The 14,005-nt window shown below is 50.2% G+C and overlaps 1 pseudogene; it reads left to right on the top strand.

Annotated features, from left to right (window-relative positions):
* The first annotated feature begins 801 nt into the window (after window positions 1-801).
* On the top strand, window positions 802-13,260 carry LOC143385445 (sulfotransferase 1A1-like; annotated as a pseudogene).
* The last annotated feature ends 745 nt before the right edge of the window (window positions 13,261-14,005 follow it).

Genomic DNA, 14,005 nt, shown 5'->3' with positions numbered 1-14,005 from the left:
CTTTCCCCTCTGCTCTCCCTCTTTTACATGGTCCATTAGAAAAAGCTGTCTACTGCCTTCTCCTGAAGGCATGTGTGTAGGGAGCACTTCGGGAGCCAGATTACAGCTGAGAACACATCCAACCCCTGGACTCTTCCCCTCATTTCAATTGGTCATGTTTGTCCAGGAGCCTAGAAGGAGCTTGGCTGGACAAATCGAATCCCTGATAAAGCTGGCCTAGTGTGTTTCTGGATGGAAAGGACCAAGGAGCTCAAGGAGGAGCCCATTGAATGCACGCTGTGATGTGAGCAGAATGTAGTAAGAGCCGCAAGCTGGCCAATGAGCAAATAGCCCGGGCAGGCTGGGCAAGGACAGAGCTCAATGGTAGAACTGTTAGCTAGCAGGCAGGAATGCTGGGCTCCATTCTCAGCACCACAAACCTTCCAAAACAAAGGGAAAAAAGAGCAGACCCTGGAGGAATTTCTCACATGCTGAAGTGCTTCCTAGGATTTCCTGGAAAACTTCCGAAATGGTTTCTGGACTGCAGCTCCAGAAGTTGCTTATATTGCTTGGGATGCAGCCAGGCCTGGGGTCCTGGAAAATTCTGCAAGAAATCAGAAGATGCATCATGACCTGTGAACCAGTGCACTGGAGTTAGACCCCTTTCCAGTCCAGCTGCCACTTACTAGCTTAGTGAGCTTGAGAAAATCACTGGACCTCCTGAAGCCTCAATGTCCCTGTTTCAAAGCAAATGTCCAGCAAATGATGTTTTGTGAAGGGATTCAGAGAAGCAGAGCAGGCGCTGGCCCCTGGCTCAGCAGTATGGAGCTGGTCCAGGACACCTCCTGCCCTCCACTGGCCAATGGATCAGAAGATCAAGGTGCACCCTGACCCTCATCCCACTCATCAAGTACTCTGCAGAGGTGATGGGGCCACTTCAGAGCTTCCAGGCCTGGCCCGATGACCTGCTCATCAGCACCTACCCCAAGTCTGGTAAGTGAAGAGAGCCACCCTGCTCTCCCACTGGGGCTGCAACCCTGACCTTGGTCAGCAGGACCAGGCCCTCCACCCTGATCACCGCTGTTTCCTTCACTTACAGGTACCACATGAATAAGTGAGATAGTGAACATGATCTATCAGGGTGGTGACCCAGAGAAGTGTCACCAGGACCCAATCTATCTATGGGTGCCCTTCCTTGAGTTCAAATGCCCAGGGGTTCCATCAGGTGAGAGTGGTTGGTTGCTGTATCATGTGGTGTTAGAAGGATTGGGCTCCAGGTCACCACACCTTTTCCTACCTGCACTTTAGGTATGGAAACTTGAAAGACACACCCGCCCCTTGAATTCTCAAGATACACCTGGTCTGGCCCTGCTTCCCAGAGTCTGCTGATCAGAAGGTCAAGGTGAGTGGCAGTAGAGGTCACTAGGCCATTCCAGCTTTGGTCCTGTTCTGCAGGGAAAGCCTCTTCAAGCTTTGTCTCTGCACAAGTGGGAGGGCCACCTGCCCTCACTGTGGCAGGGCCAAGATGAGGAGGAGAACGAGACTCTTCAGTGCAGACCTGAGGGCAGGGGAGCCTGGTGCTCAGAGGCTCACAGAGGGTTTGGAGGTCCTCTGCCTGCCTTGTTCTCCATCTGGGAGTGTGGTGGAATCCCAGGGGTCAGATTAGTATGAAGTAGGGCTCCAGGGACCAACCAGGAGTCTCCCATCAAAACTGAGTTCAGATCCCAGCTGCCCTAGCCATCCCTGAGGTCTCCAGCAAGTCAGCCTCAAGGCCTCAGTGTGTTCCCTTCTCAAGCCGAGAGGGGACCCCTCACAGGGGTGCTGTTAAGGGGGCCAGGCACCAGGAGGGCAGGCAGTACTGGAGTGTGTGCATGGGGTGGTGTAGCTGGCAGAGTGTGTCGTCTGTCCCTGCAGGTGATCTATGTTGCCCGCAATGCAAAGGACGTGGCTGTCTCCTATTACAACTTCTACAAAATGGTCAAGGTGCACCCTGACCCTGGCACCTGGGACAACTTCCTGGAGAAGTTCATGGAGAGACAAGGTGGGCCCCAACCTGGAGGAAGGAGAGGGCTGGAGCTGAGGATGACCACTTCAAACTCTTACCAAATCCTGCTGGTCCCTTCCCCAGTGTCCTATGGGTCATGGTACAAGCACGGGCAGGAATGGGGGGAGCTGAACTGCCCTCATCCTGTGCTCTACTTCTTCTATGAAGACCTGAAGGAGGTGAGACTGCCTTCTATTTCTATCTATGTCCCACCCAGGGCGCAGAAACCTCAGGGGACGTGACAAGGCCCTCAGGACCATCCCCATTGGCAGGCCCACCCAGTCCAGGACTCCCCACACTGCCTTCCTGGCCTGGGACCTCAGAGCCAGCCCAGGTCAGGACCCAGCACACCCCTTATTTCTTAGCATCTGGGTCAGTTACTCATGCCCAAGGCTGTGCCAAGCCTGGGACCACAGTTCTGAAAGAAGACTCTCCCTTCCCCTCTCCTAAGGCACCAAGGGGAGGTTCACTCCATGATCAAAAACAGAGTGGGTCTACAAAAGTTCCCAGAGTGAAAAATCCCAGGCTAAGATATTTCCAAATGGAAGAGGCCAGCTCCTTTGTGACACCAGAGAGGGGACATCACGTGTGCTTGCTTGGGGAGCAAACAAGTTTTGCAAGCCACCAGGTACTTCTGGGCCAAACTGAGAGGAGGGAAGCAGCCATCTGCATAGGAGGTGTCTTCAAATTTGGTGGAATTTCATCATGGGCTGCAGGATGCAGGCAGGAGGCACTGCTCAGAGGTTTCCAGGACAGGCAGCCTCCTCTTGGCCTGAAGCCCTGGACCAGCAGAAACCCTGAGAGTTCCAGGCACCTCCAGGTCTCACCTTCCCCTCTGAAGTCAGGGGTCCAGATCCCCATCCCACTCCCTGATGCTCCGGAGCTGGTCCTCAGTGAAGGTGGCCTAGGGCAGAAGACAAAGGTCAGGGAGAGGAGGGGTGAGACTCCGTCCCCAAAGGGTCATGCTGGAATGACAAGGGGTCAGATGCCATTCAGTTTCCCTGTGTTAAGGAGATCAAAGACAGCCCAGATGGCAGCAGGCAGGTGTCCTGGAGGTACAGGTACAGGGTGTTCAGCCTCCATCAGGTCACATGTGACCAGGTTCATATGGGTCAGGGTCAGCAAGAGGGATGAAGACGGAGTCAGAAGGTCTGGGCACAGAGTCCCCTGAGGCTGGAGTGTCTCCACGGAGGGGTGGGGGCCTGAAAGTGGAAGGAGCATTAATCTGGGCCTGAACACCAGGCCCACCCTGCCAGCTGCCATGCGTATTTGTCACCAGGCTTCTAGATTCAAAGGGCAGGATCATGGCTGACTGCTGCAGCAAGATCACCAGCACCCCACTGCATGTGGGCTCCTGAGGCAGCTCCAAACCATTGTACAAACCCACGGTCTTGGCCACAGAGGGAAGGAGCATGCCCTTGAGGCCCCAGGGAGGGGCACCTGCCCTGAGACCCCAGCACCCTGCCCTGTGCTGTCAGAGGAGCTCAGCAGGGAGCCCCCACCTCCCCAGTTACCACCAAGGGTCCAGCCCCTTCCCTGCCCATCCACTAGATGTCCAAGTTGGGACCCTGACAAGCGAAACTGCCAGGGCGATGAGGTGTGGGGACAGTGGTCATCCTCGAGGGGAGGAGCTAGAAAGTTTCCAAAGTATGGTTTGGAGGTGCAGTCACCTCTGTCTCCTCCCCTGGCCTGAGTGTGCTGGGTCAGCAAAACCCACAGGAGCCTTAACCTTACCCTCTGGGCCCTTTTCTACTCATTTATGTGGTAATTCACCCAAAATTGAGAACAAACCATTCAGTGTGGACCTTTGGCCTCTCAGGCATGGCTCCATGTACCCCTTAACTTCAAACAGAATCAAACTGGCAAGGAGACAAGACCAAAGGCCGAGGGGTCTGCCCACCATGACAAGACGTCTGTGGGCCTGGAAGGCAGCACCTGGGTGGCAGCCACACATGGGCCTTGCTTCAGGACACAGGGTGGGGCTCTGCTAAGACCCCAGGTTCCCCCCACAGCAAGAAGCATAGAGGGCGGTGGGAGGAAGGAGGGAGGCACAGGCCCTGGGTCACAGAAGAAGAGAGAACCAGGAGGTGTGGCCAGAATCACCTCTGTCTTGGGATGAAGTAGGGAAATCCTGAGGACAGTCGTGTGCTGTGCAAGGACAGTTCACCCAAGGACGGTCACACAGAAAGCACATGAAGGAGCTTGAAACCTCTCACCCAGTGACACCATAGCCATGTGCAACACACTACACATGTGTGGAGGTGTTAGTGTAAACACATCTACTGTTTGGCCAGTGGTATAAAATGAGGGGACATGAACCAACAGGCCTATGTGATACACGTTTCCTACTGTAGGACCAAAGTATAAAAATAACAATGCGACATATTTAAGATAAATTCTGTTTCTTCTTTTTATTTGTTTTAAATATACATGTCATTAGAGAGTGCTTGGATATATTACACACACAGGAAGTGTTAACTTATTCTAATTTGGATCCTATTCTTGTGGTGGTCTCGATGTGGCAGGTCACTGGTCCTGTGTTGATATGTGAACATAGGAAAGCTATGTCCTGTTCATTCTACTGCCTTTAGGAAAATCTGTAGAATCAAAGCAAGACCTTGACCCTCATTTTCACACAAGCAAACCAGAGATCGGCTTCCATAGGGCAGATCCTGAGTCATGGGCTAAGTCTGCATCGTGCTCCTGTCTCTTGGAGCCCTTCCCATGCACCCACTTGGCCTGGGCTCTGTGACTGGGGGACCCGGTAGGCAGAGTTTGTCCAACCATGTCAAGCAGGTCGTGGGAGCAGCTTTTGCTGCCCAACGTAGGAGTGACTGCCTGAACTGGCACAACACAGAGCTCCTTGGGATGAGTCTCTGGGACACCCTATGGCTTGGGTCATACCATGCAGGGACAACCAAAAACCCCATTCCTTGCCCTTTCTTCGTTATCTACTGGATAGGTAACGCTGGGGGCAGGTGTAGAAATGTCCTTGTCTACCCACTTGGTCTCACCCTCTATGCAAGCCATATGACTGTAGACAAGTCACTTCTCTATAAAATATAGGAGGGCTCCCTTCACAATGTGGTGAATGCAGTGGCGGGTGCCGGGGGCTGTAGGCTGGGGCTCTTAAAGGACTGAGGCTCCCTCTCTGCATCTCTCCTGCACCATGGGGATGATGGGCCCTTCTGGGGGCCTCCTGAATAGATATACTCACTGGTTCTTCCACTCGTGGTTCAGGGGAACTAGAAATCTTCAGGAAATGACGGCTTGGACCAGAAGGGTTAACCTGTCACCACCACGACCCCCAGCTTCACCTGCACATCCCTTCTCGGGAGGAAGTAAGGGCAGGGGGTGGGTGGAAGGAATTCAGGGCTTGAGAAACCAGTCTTGAAAACACAGTGATAAATGGCACCTAATGACTACATGATTCCCATCTTTGGCCATGGTTATCTCCAGGCTGGATAATAAGCATGAGGATATCCTTGGGTACAGGCATGTGAATTAACACTACAGATTCTCCAGCCAACTTCCCAAACCTACAGCATTGGTGAGAACAAGCAGTCTTTCACTGGAGTGATCATCTGGCTTATCTCTATTCCCCAAACGGGGCTTGCAGATGGCATGTCAAGCTCTTTAGCAAATATACGCAAAAAAATCCCCTCTCAGAACATTTCACTATTGAGCAATGAGATGAAAGTGATGAGAAAGCTCATCTTACAAGATCAAATGGCCCTGGGTGTATCACCTGCAGCACCAGAAGGAACAGGTGCCATCCTTACAGTGGAATGTTGTGTTACCCCTGATAACTCTGGAACTATGTCTTCTATAAGACCTTGACTCTCAAAGTAATAAGTTGTCTGATTCTGCCCAAAGTTTCAATGACTTCCGAACCTCTGGGTTTTCTGGAATATCTTGTTCCAAAACAGCTTTTTCTTTTTATTAGCCTTTATACTCTACATAGCAATACTTCTTTGTTATTTGATCTGTTGCTGTGGTGGGCTAGTATCTCACATGCCCAGGCTATCAAAGAATGATGATTCCACAACCAACAAATTCTGGCCTTTCTGTTTCTCCTTAAGATCACTCAGGACAGGACTTTCCATCCCTGGCTAAGCAGGCTCATGGTTCCTTGTCAGCCATAAGCAGTCAGAGAAGACAGACCTTGTTCCTAGTTGCCTCTTAAGATAAAGGGATAAATGTCTGCATGTGGGTGAGAAGAGGTAGTAATCGGAGAAATAATAAAAAGAGAATGCAGACATAAATGAAGGACCAAAAAATGGATTTTAATTCAGAAATCCTGCATACTTTTCCAGCCTGTCACTCTCGATGACTGTCTCTCTTCCAGGCCTGTTACTCCCAATTCCTTGGAAACCTGTAAATCTACCTGTGCACTGTTAATTAAATACTCAATACATTGATGAAGGGAGACATCATATTTCGAGAAACCTATAATTTAAGGGAACTTCTTATCACTATCCATTGATCAGATGATGAAGACCAAGTCTGCCCGACGATCCCGGGATAACCGGTCTACCAGAAACCGACGTGAGTTTACTGGACTGGTGTCATTCCTACATGACATACCTCCCCATAACCACTCCTCACCAACTTTCCTTAAAAAGAAGAGTCTGGAATCTGGGATGGCCTACATTCAATCCTTCCTGGAGTCTCTTCAACTGGAACATGTACTTACACCTGCAGCAAGACATCAGCAACTTTGCAGTTCAAGTCCTCAGTTGGTGGTGGGGTGGAGGGGGGGCGCTTCCAACAGTCAAGGGTTACGCATTTACCATGAGTTAGCCAATCAGAGTCTGTGTGACAAGGAACCCTGCCCATGCGCACGCCTATTGGTTGGTGCAGAGACCCACTCCCCAGCCATAGTTCCATGCCCATGCATGACTCCAAGAGGGACAGGAGGTGAGTCTCCACCCAACCAGCGCCCAACTAGGAGAGCATCCCTAACCATCAGTAGCCTCAGGCCCATCTAGAGCCTCCTCACAAGGCCTTCAAGCCCAGTCTCCAGGCTTCACCACTTTGTAGGCTTGTCTTATCACACTTGCCATCCTTAGGCCCTGAGTGCAGTTGTAGGTATTTAACTGTCCCCTGTTCCTCATCCAGAAAGCTCTACTTTATTCTAGGAATTGCTCATCAATTTCCCAATGGTGGAACCCTTCCCTACCTGCTTAGAGTTGCACAGGGTTGACCTCCCTAGCCAGCCCTTTAGGATAGAGCCTCCCATATATCTATTACAGCCCCCCTCCCAATATAATCTGCCCTTTGCCCCCAAAGAGCCTGAGGCCTCCCAAAGCCAGCCTGTCTGAAGGAATACCCTCACCATCCTACCAAGGCCTTCTCCCTTTGGTCTACCGGATCCCCCACCCTTTTCTTGCCACTGGGGAGTCCACAGTGAATCCCACGTAGTTGCAGACCCCATGCCCAGGATTCAGGTAGTAGAGAAGGTAGATGCCTAAGACACAGCCCGGCTTTGCTTCACCTCCCAGAGGCCCATAGGGACTTTGTGTGCCAGGGGTGTTAGAAATAAAGAGAGACGTGCCACAAGAAATCAAACTATGCTGGAAAGTGGGTGCCCTAGGCATTCACGTCTGACAAAAGGGAATGCCACAGAATCTGGCTAGGAGGCACAACAGACGGGCAGTAGGCCGGCTCATATACCCAACGGCCTTCCTGATTGGAAGACTCAATGGTACAACCCTTGGGATTGGCTAATATTAAAATCGGGGACGGGCAAAAGGGAAAGCGCATAATTAAGATGGCTACAACTGAACCCACTTGAGACTGATACTCTATTTTGAAAATGGACCACCAGACTTTCTATTTCTCACAGGGGCTGAAGCTGTGTCCTAGGGCCCCTGGAGAGGGGGGTGGGGGCACCTGGAACTGAAAGATGCTTGCTTCAAATATCTCCTGGGAGCCATTGGAGGCACCTTGGAGGCCCCAGCAGGGCCAGCTCTTTCATCTTCTGGCCAAAGGAGCTAGGTGCCAAAACGCTGCCCTGGGGATGGAATGTGGGGCACTGTATCACTCAGCTACTGTTATAGGGAGACCGTTCAGAAAACACTCAAAGACTGAATTTGAAACAAATTAGAGAGCTTTATTTCCTGGCCAGGGACACTTCTGCCATGCCCAAACGTCCTTCTGACAGAAGCCGGCCAGGCTGTCTGTGGTTCCAATATTTAAGGAAGAAAACCACATCCTATGGAATCTGTGAATTGCAAGCAAGAAGGGTACAAGGGCTGAAACAAGCAGTTAGCAGAGCCGTCAGACAACCACATCCTGGGTTCAGGCACAGTTGTGATTTGTACATCCTGGGTGCAAGTACATTTTGTGGGATACAAAGTACAGAAGACAATAATTTTTTGTGGGTGTTTATCAGGAAACAGCTTTCATTTTGTTTTCTCAGAAGTGGGTCCTGCAGCTGTCTATTCGTGGGAACAATAACAGAAAAACTAAGGTGGAGTCTGGAATAGCTGAGATGGAGTAACTTCAGCCACATCTGTTTGCTCATAGAGCCATAGTGACTCCGTGCTTCTTGCTCCAACAGGAGGGGTCTGTTACAAGTGATTGGGTAGTTTAATCACAGCAATTGCTTTACACAACCAGTATTAGTGACTTATTGTGTTGATCAATTCACACCAAAACACTACATCTCAACACTTGTTTTTGTTGTTATTTTGACAGAGTCTTGCCCAATTAGTCAGGCTGACCAAGAACATGCGGTCATTCCGAGTCCACTTCTCATCTCTGGGTATACAGGTACACCCCTCAGCGATTGGCCCACTGTTGCCCTTAATGTATTTTTGTTTCATAGTATATATATTTATATATGTGCATATATAGAGAATAAGAATATAAACTATACTATTACATATTATAAATATATATTAATAAATATAATTATGAAATATATTATATTAAATATATATTTATAAGTATATATTATTTGTATATATTTATATGCTATATGGTATTTATATTTATAATGTAATATAATATGTATTATATGATGATATAAAATATAAATGTTTATTCATGAAATGTATTATATTGTAATAGTTGTTGGGAAAAGTATAAAGGCAGCCACACCCCAGAGAAAAACCCCAACATGGCGCCTAATGACCTTCTCTTCCTACTTTCCCCTTTTTTTTCACTGGCGCAAAAAGTTCCTGTGGATTGAACTTGCCCATTGGTGCCAATTTCAAATCTCGCTGGCAGGAACCTTAGTCCCAATAAGAAATAATTCCTGGGCTCCAGAACTGATATCTGGAAGAACTTGCCAATAAATGGGTGGCCTGCCATTTATCTACGCCCTGCCATTTCTCCTTAGATCTATATAAGCACACAGCCTTTTGCAACAAAATTGGAATTCTCCCCAGCCAAGTGTCTTGCGTGGAGGATTCTTTCATTCTGGTGCCGAAACCCAGGACACGGGTGAGCTCATTCTAACAAGAGCCCCGTCCAGGCTCTGCAGAGACACGCTGACCTAGTCCTCTCTTTCAGACGCTGGCTCCCTGCACTCACCACTGATCTGGTTTAGGTAAGTTCCCCCTCCCTGGCTCGCCAACTCCCTTCAGGCTGACAGCAGGATCTGTGACCATGACCATCCAGCACACTCCTGACACCCGGTAGGGAGGAGGGAACCCACCCCACTAAGACCTTCACTGGCCGCAGTGGACCCTCTGGGGATCCGCTTCCCTTTGGGCCGTGAGGCTTCTGGGTTTACACGAGAGGCTCCCTGGTTTCTTCCTCTTCCCTGGGAGCTGTGTCCCGCTGGAGCTGCGTCCTGCTGGAGCTGCGTTCTGCTCGGAGCTGAACTTCCGGCCCAGAGCTGCGTTCTGCCTGAGCTCTGTTCCTTTCTTTCCTGACTCTCTCGTTCAGTCAAAAAACTTTCCTGACGTCCAGTTGCCTGTGGCTCCAACCCTACTGGGTCTCACAGATCGCACTTCCCTGGTGACAACCGGGTAGTGCCCTCTGTATTTCCTCACAATGGTCAGTCATTTTGGGGACACCCACTTGACACCCGTTCGCCCTGAGCTTCCAGGAAGGTATTCCAGCCCAGATTTTCCCTTTGTCTCTCTCTCTTACTCTTAATCTATCTCTCTCTCTCTCTCTCTCTCTCTCTCTCTCTCTCTCTCTCTCTCTCTTCCATCTCTCCCTGTGACTATGGATACCTCTTTGTCTGTACCTGAAGCCTCACCCCTCAAATGTCTAATGAAAAAATCTGGCCACACTCTCCCTCACACCAGACATCAAGCCCAAACTCCTGATCAAATTCTGTACCCAAGATCGGCCTACATATCCTCTGGATAATGGCAATCATTGGCCTCCAGAAGGCTCATTAGATGCAAATCTCCTCCGGGACCTTTTTAACTATTGCTGGCGTCTGAAAGGATGGAAGGGGATTCCCAGGTCTTCCCGTTCTACCCTCCGCTCTCTGCTCCCAACCTTCCCTCTGTGCCCTTCCCTCCTCTCTTCATGTCTGCTCTCCCTCCCAGTGGTACCACGTTCGTGTTCCCTCCCCCTCCCTGCTGCAGCGGCCCTGCCTGCCCACTTCCCCTCCTCTTCCTCCACGGAGACATCTCCCTCCCCTTCTTCTTCTTCATGTTCTCTGCTGCCCACAACCCGTGGCCCTGTCTGCGTGCTTCCAGTCTGCCTGGCCACCAGACATGTGCACTGGTGCTCCACCTTCCCGGTGCGGCGGGCAAAACAGGCGGGTAGTTCACCCTGAGTGGCCTGTAGAGGCCTCGGGATCCCACCTCAGCCAGAGGGCGAGCCGCCATCCTTCACCTTCATTGCGCCACGGCAGCTTTTGTGCAAGGCAGCTTTTGCGCGAGCCCTTGACTCGCTTGCACCTCCCTCTTGCTGCCCCGGATCCAACGGGCAGGCAGGATGGGTCCCACCTGGCTGCAATGGGTGGGATCTCCAGATCCCTCTGAGCCTCCTCCCCCACTCTGCTCACCTCTTCTACTGATAAGCCCTTCCCCCTCCCCCTACTCATGCCTCTCTTCTCAGTCAGTGCCCACACCCGGTCCTACAATCCCTCTTGTCAGATAACCCATAGTTTCTTTGTCCTCTCAGGGAAGTAGCTGGTGCTGAAGGGATCATTCGAATACACATCCCATTCTCATTTCAAGATCTTTCCCAGAATCCTGATGAAAATCAAGCCTTATTTCTGAACTGCCTTACAGAGGCCCTAAGCAAATACACTAAGCTGGATCTTGAGTCTCCCACCAGGGCTAGAGTGTTAGCAACCCATTTCATTACTCAATTGGCCTCTGATATTAGGAAAAACTCAAATGACCTAAGGAGGGCCCTCAGACCCCTATCTGAGATCTGGTGAAAATGGCATTTAAAGCAGGCTCCATTGCAGAAAAAGGTAACCCCCAAACCCAAGCCTTGGCAGCAGCCCTGAGGCTTATGGCTGAAATGAGGGCTTTTCAGAGGAACCAGCCTTCCTCTCCACCAGAGGCTTGCCTCAAATGTGGATGCGAAAGTCACTGGGCTTGCCAATGCCCAAACCCATGGCCTCCTTCCAGGCCATGCCCCACCCATAACCAGACAGGACATTGGAAGAGTGACTGCCCTATGGCTGGCCCTTCCTCGGCACCTCTACGCAGAGGTATGACCAGTCAGGCAGTCCCTTCTCCTGAACTTTTGGGGCTCGCAGAAGACTGAAGAAGTCCAGATTCAAAGACCCTCCATCGCCCTCTCTGAGCCCAGGGTAGTGCTCCAGGCAGCGGGTAAGTCCATAAACTTCCTTGTGGACACAGTAACTACCTATTCTGTCTTGCCTAGAATGCCTGCCCATTCTAGGCTTCTGTTTCCTTCCCAGGTCTCAGTTATGGGGATTGATGACAAACCCTTCTCCCTAAACAGAACTGTAAAGCTGGCCTGTGCCCTGGAGGGACACCCATTCACTCACTCTTCTGGTCATTCCATCCTGTCAGTTCCTCTCCGAGGCAGAGATGTTCTCCAATTATTAGGAGCCACCCTCCAATTACACCCCAGGAATACCACCACCCATCTCCTTCTGCCTCTAATTCTTACCCTCTCTGACATCTCCATGCTGGTTATAGCCTCCCACCACAAGCCAGTCCATACCCCGCTGAAACACCAAACTAAATTTCCTTGTTTTCCCAATTTCCTATCTCCAAAACCCATAGGGAGGGATTTAAACCCATTATAGACTGGTTGCTGGCCCGAGGACTCCCAATCTTTACTGACTCCCACTGTAATACTCCTATATTTCTGGTGCACAAACCCTCTGGAGCCTATCACTTGGTCCAGGACCTCCGCCTAATTAACGAGGCAGTTATTCCCATCCACTCAGTGGATTCCAACCCTCACACTTTTCTTACTCATACCGCCCCCCCGGTTTTTGACCACTAACTTTACTGTCTTGGATCTTAAAGCCGGCTTCTTTACACTGCCTCTGCATCCTGACTCTTATTACCTCTTTGCCTTCACATGGGAAGACCTCACATTCTTTAGGTTTCAACAGCTGACATAGACAGGCCTACCCCAAGGCTTCAGGGACAGTCCCTACCTCTTCAGTCAGGCCTTGACACAGGATTTAACTGTTTGTAATTTGGGGATAGCACTCTCTTACAGTTGGATAGAAGCCTTCCCTACCTCCAAGAAAACTGCTGACACCATTGGAAAGTGCTGACACTGTCACCTCCATCCTCATTGAGCAGATCATTCCTAGGTTCGAACTTCCTGCCTCCATCCAGTCAGACAATGGTCCAGCCTTCACTTCTCAGGTTGTTCAACTAGTTTCCAAAGGCCTTAACAGCACTTGGAGGCTCCACATCCCCCACTGACCCCAATCCTTGAGTAAGGTTTAGAGGTCTAACAGCATTCTCCAGGATCATCTCACTAAACTTGCTATTGAACTCAGACTGTTCTGGCCCAATCTTTTGCCATTGGCCCTCACCCAAATTCGGGCAACCCCTTGAGCCCCCTCAGGCCTTAGCCCCTTTGAGCTGTTCTATGGGTGCCTTTCTTAATCAACTAAAACTTTCCTGTCACTCTTCCTCCCCTTGTGTTCCACCTGCCCTATCTCATGTTTCTATACAAACTCCTAAGAGAACACACAGACCCGTGTCTTCCTGCACCGTCTGTTACTTCTGTTCCAGCACAACCAGGAATGGAATCGGACCTTCTCCAACCGGGTGATGCAGTCTTACTTCGAGAGCTACATTCTAAGTCGTTGAAACCTCGCTGGACGGGACCCCATACAGTCATATTTCCACCATGCTGGGGCCCACCAAACTCAAAGTTTCTCGCCAACCTCTCCTGTTACTAATCATTAATCTCTCTCAAGCTTCTATCCCAAACCAAAGATGGAGCTTCTACATCCAAGCAACATGGCAACAGGATGGCACCACCCACTCTCAGTTTATGGGTCAAGACGATTGCCCTTTCACTGGCTGTAATTGGGCCCTTAATGTTACTGGATTCAACCAGGCCACCTCATCCAACTTATTGTCAGCAGTGCTATGCTTCATAGCAGACCAAACTGAGGAATCCTGTAAGCACTGACCTGACACCTAAGGCAGATGCCCTTATAATTCTTGCAAAAAATGCTTTCTAGATAAGCCTCGCTATGAGAATCGAGCATACCCCAAATTGAAATTCTAACAGCAGAAAAGGGAGGTACTTGCTTATTTCTCAGGGAAGAATGTTGTTATTATATTAATGAATCTGGTCTAATAGAACAAAATGTTATTAAATTACAAGAATTATTGACCCAGTTGCTCAAACCCACCTCCTCTATTCCCATAATCGGGTTCTTCCAATCCTCTCTCACCACGTACTTGCTACCTCTCTTGGGGCTCCTTATTGGGATGCTCCTTTTTTGTGCTCTCTTGCCCTGCATAATGAAGTTCCTTCAAACCCAATTACAGAAAATTTCTAATCAAACCTTCAACCAGCTTCTGCTTAGGCTCTACCAGCCTC

Source organism: Callospermophilus lateralis, chromosome 19, assembly GCF_048772815.1.
Source record: "Callospermophilus lateralis isolate mCalLat2 chromosome 19, mCalLat2.hap1, whole genome shotgun sequence".
In the NCBI taxonomy this organism is placed as follows: Eukaryota; Metazoa; Chordata; class Mammalia; order Rodentia; family Sciuridae; genus Callospermophilus; species Callospermophilus lateralis.
This window is presented reverse-complemented; position numbering and strand designations above follow the sequence as displayed.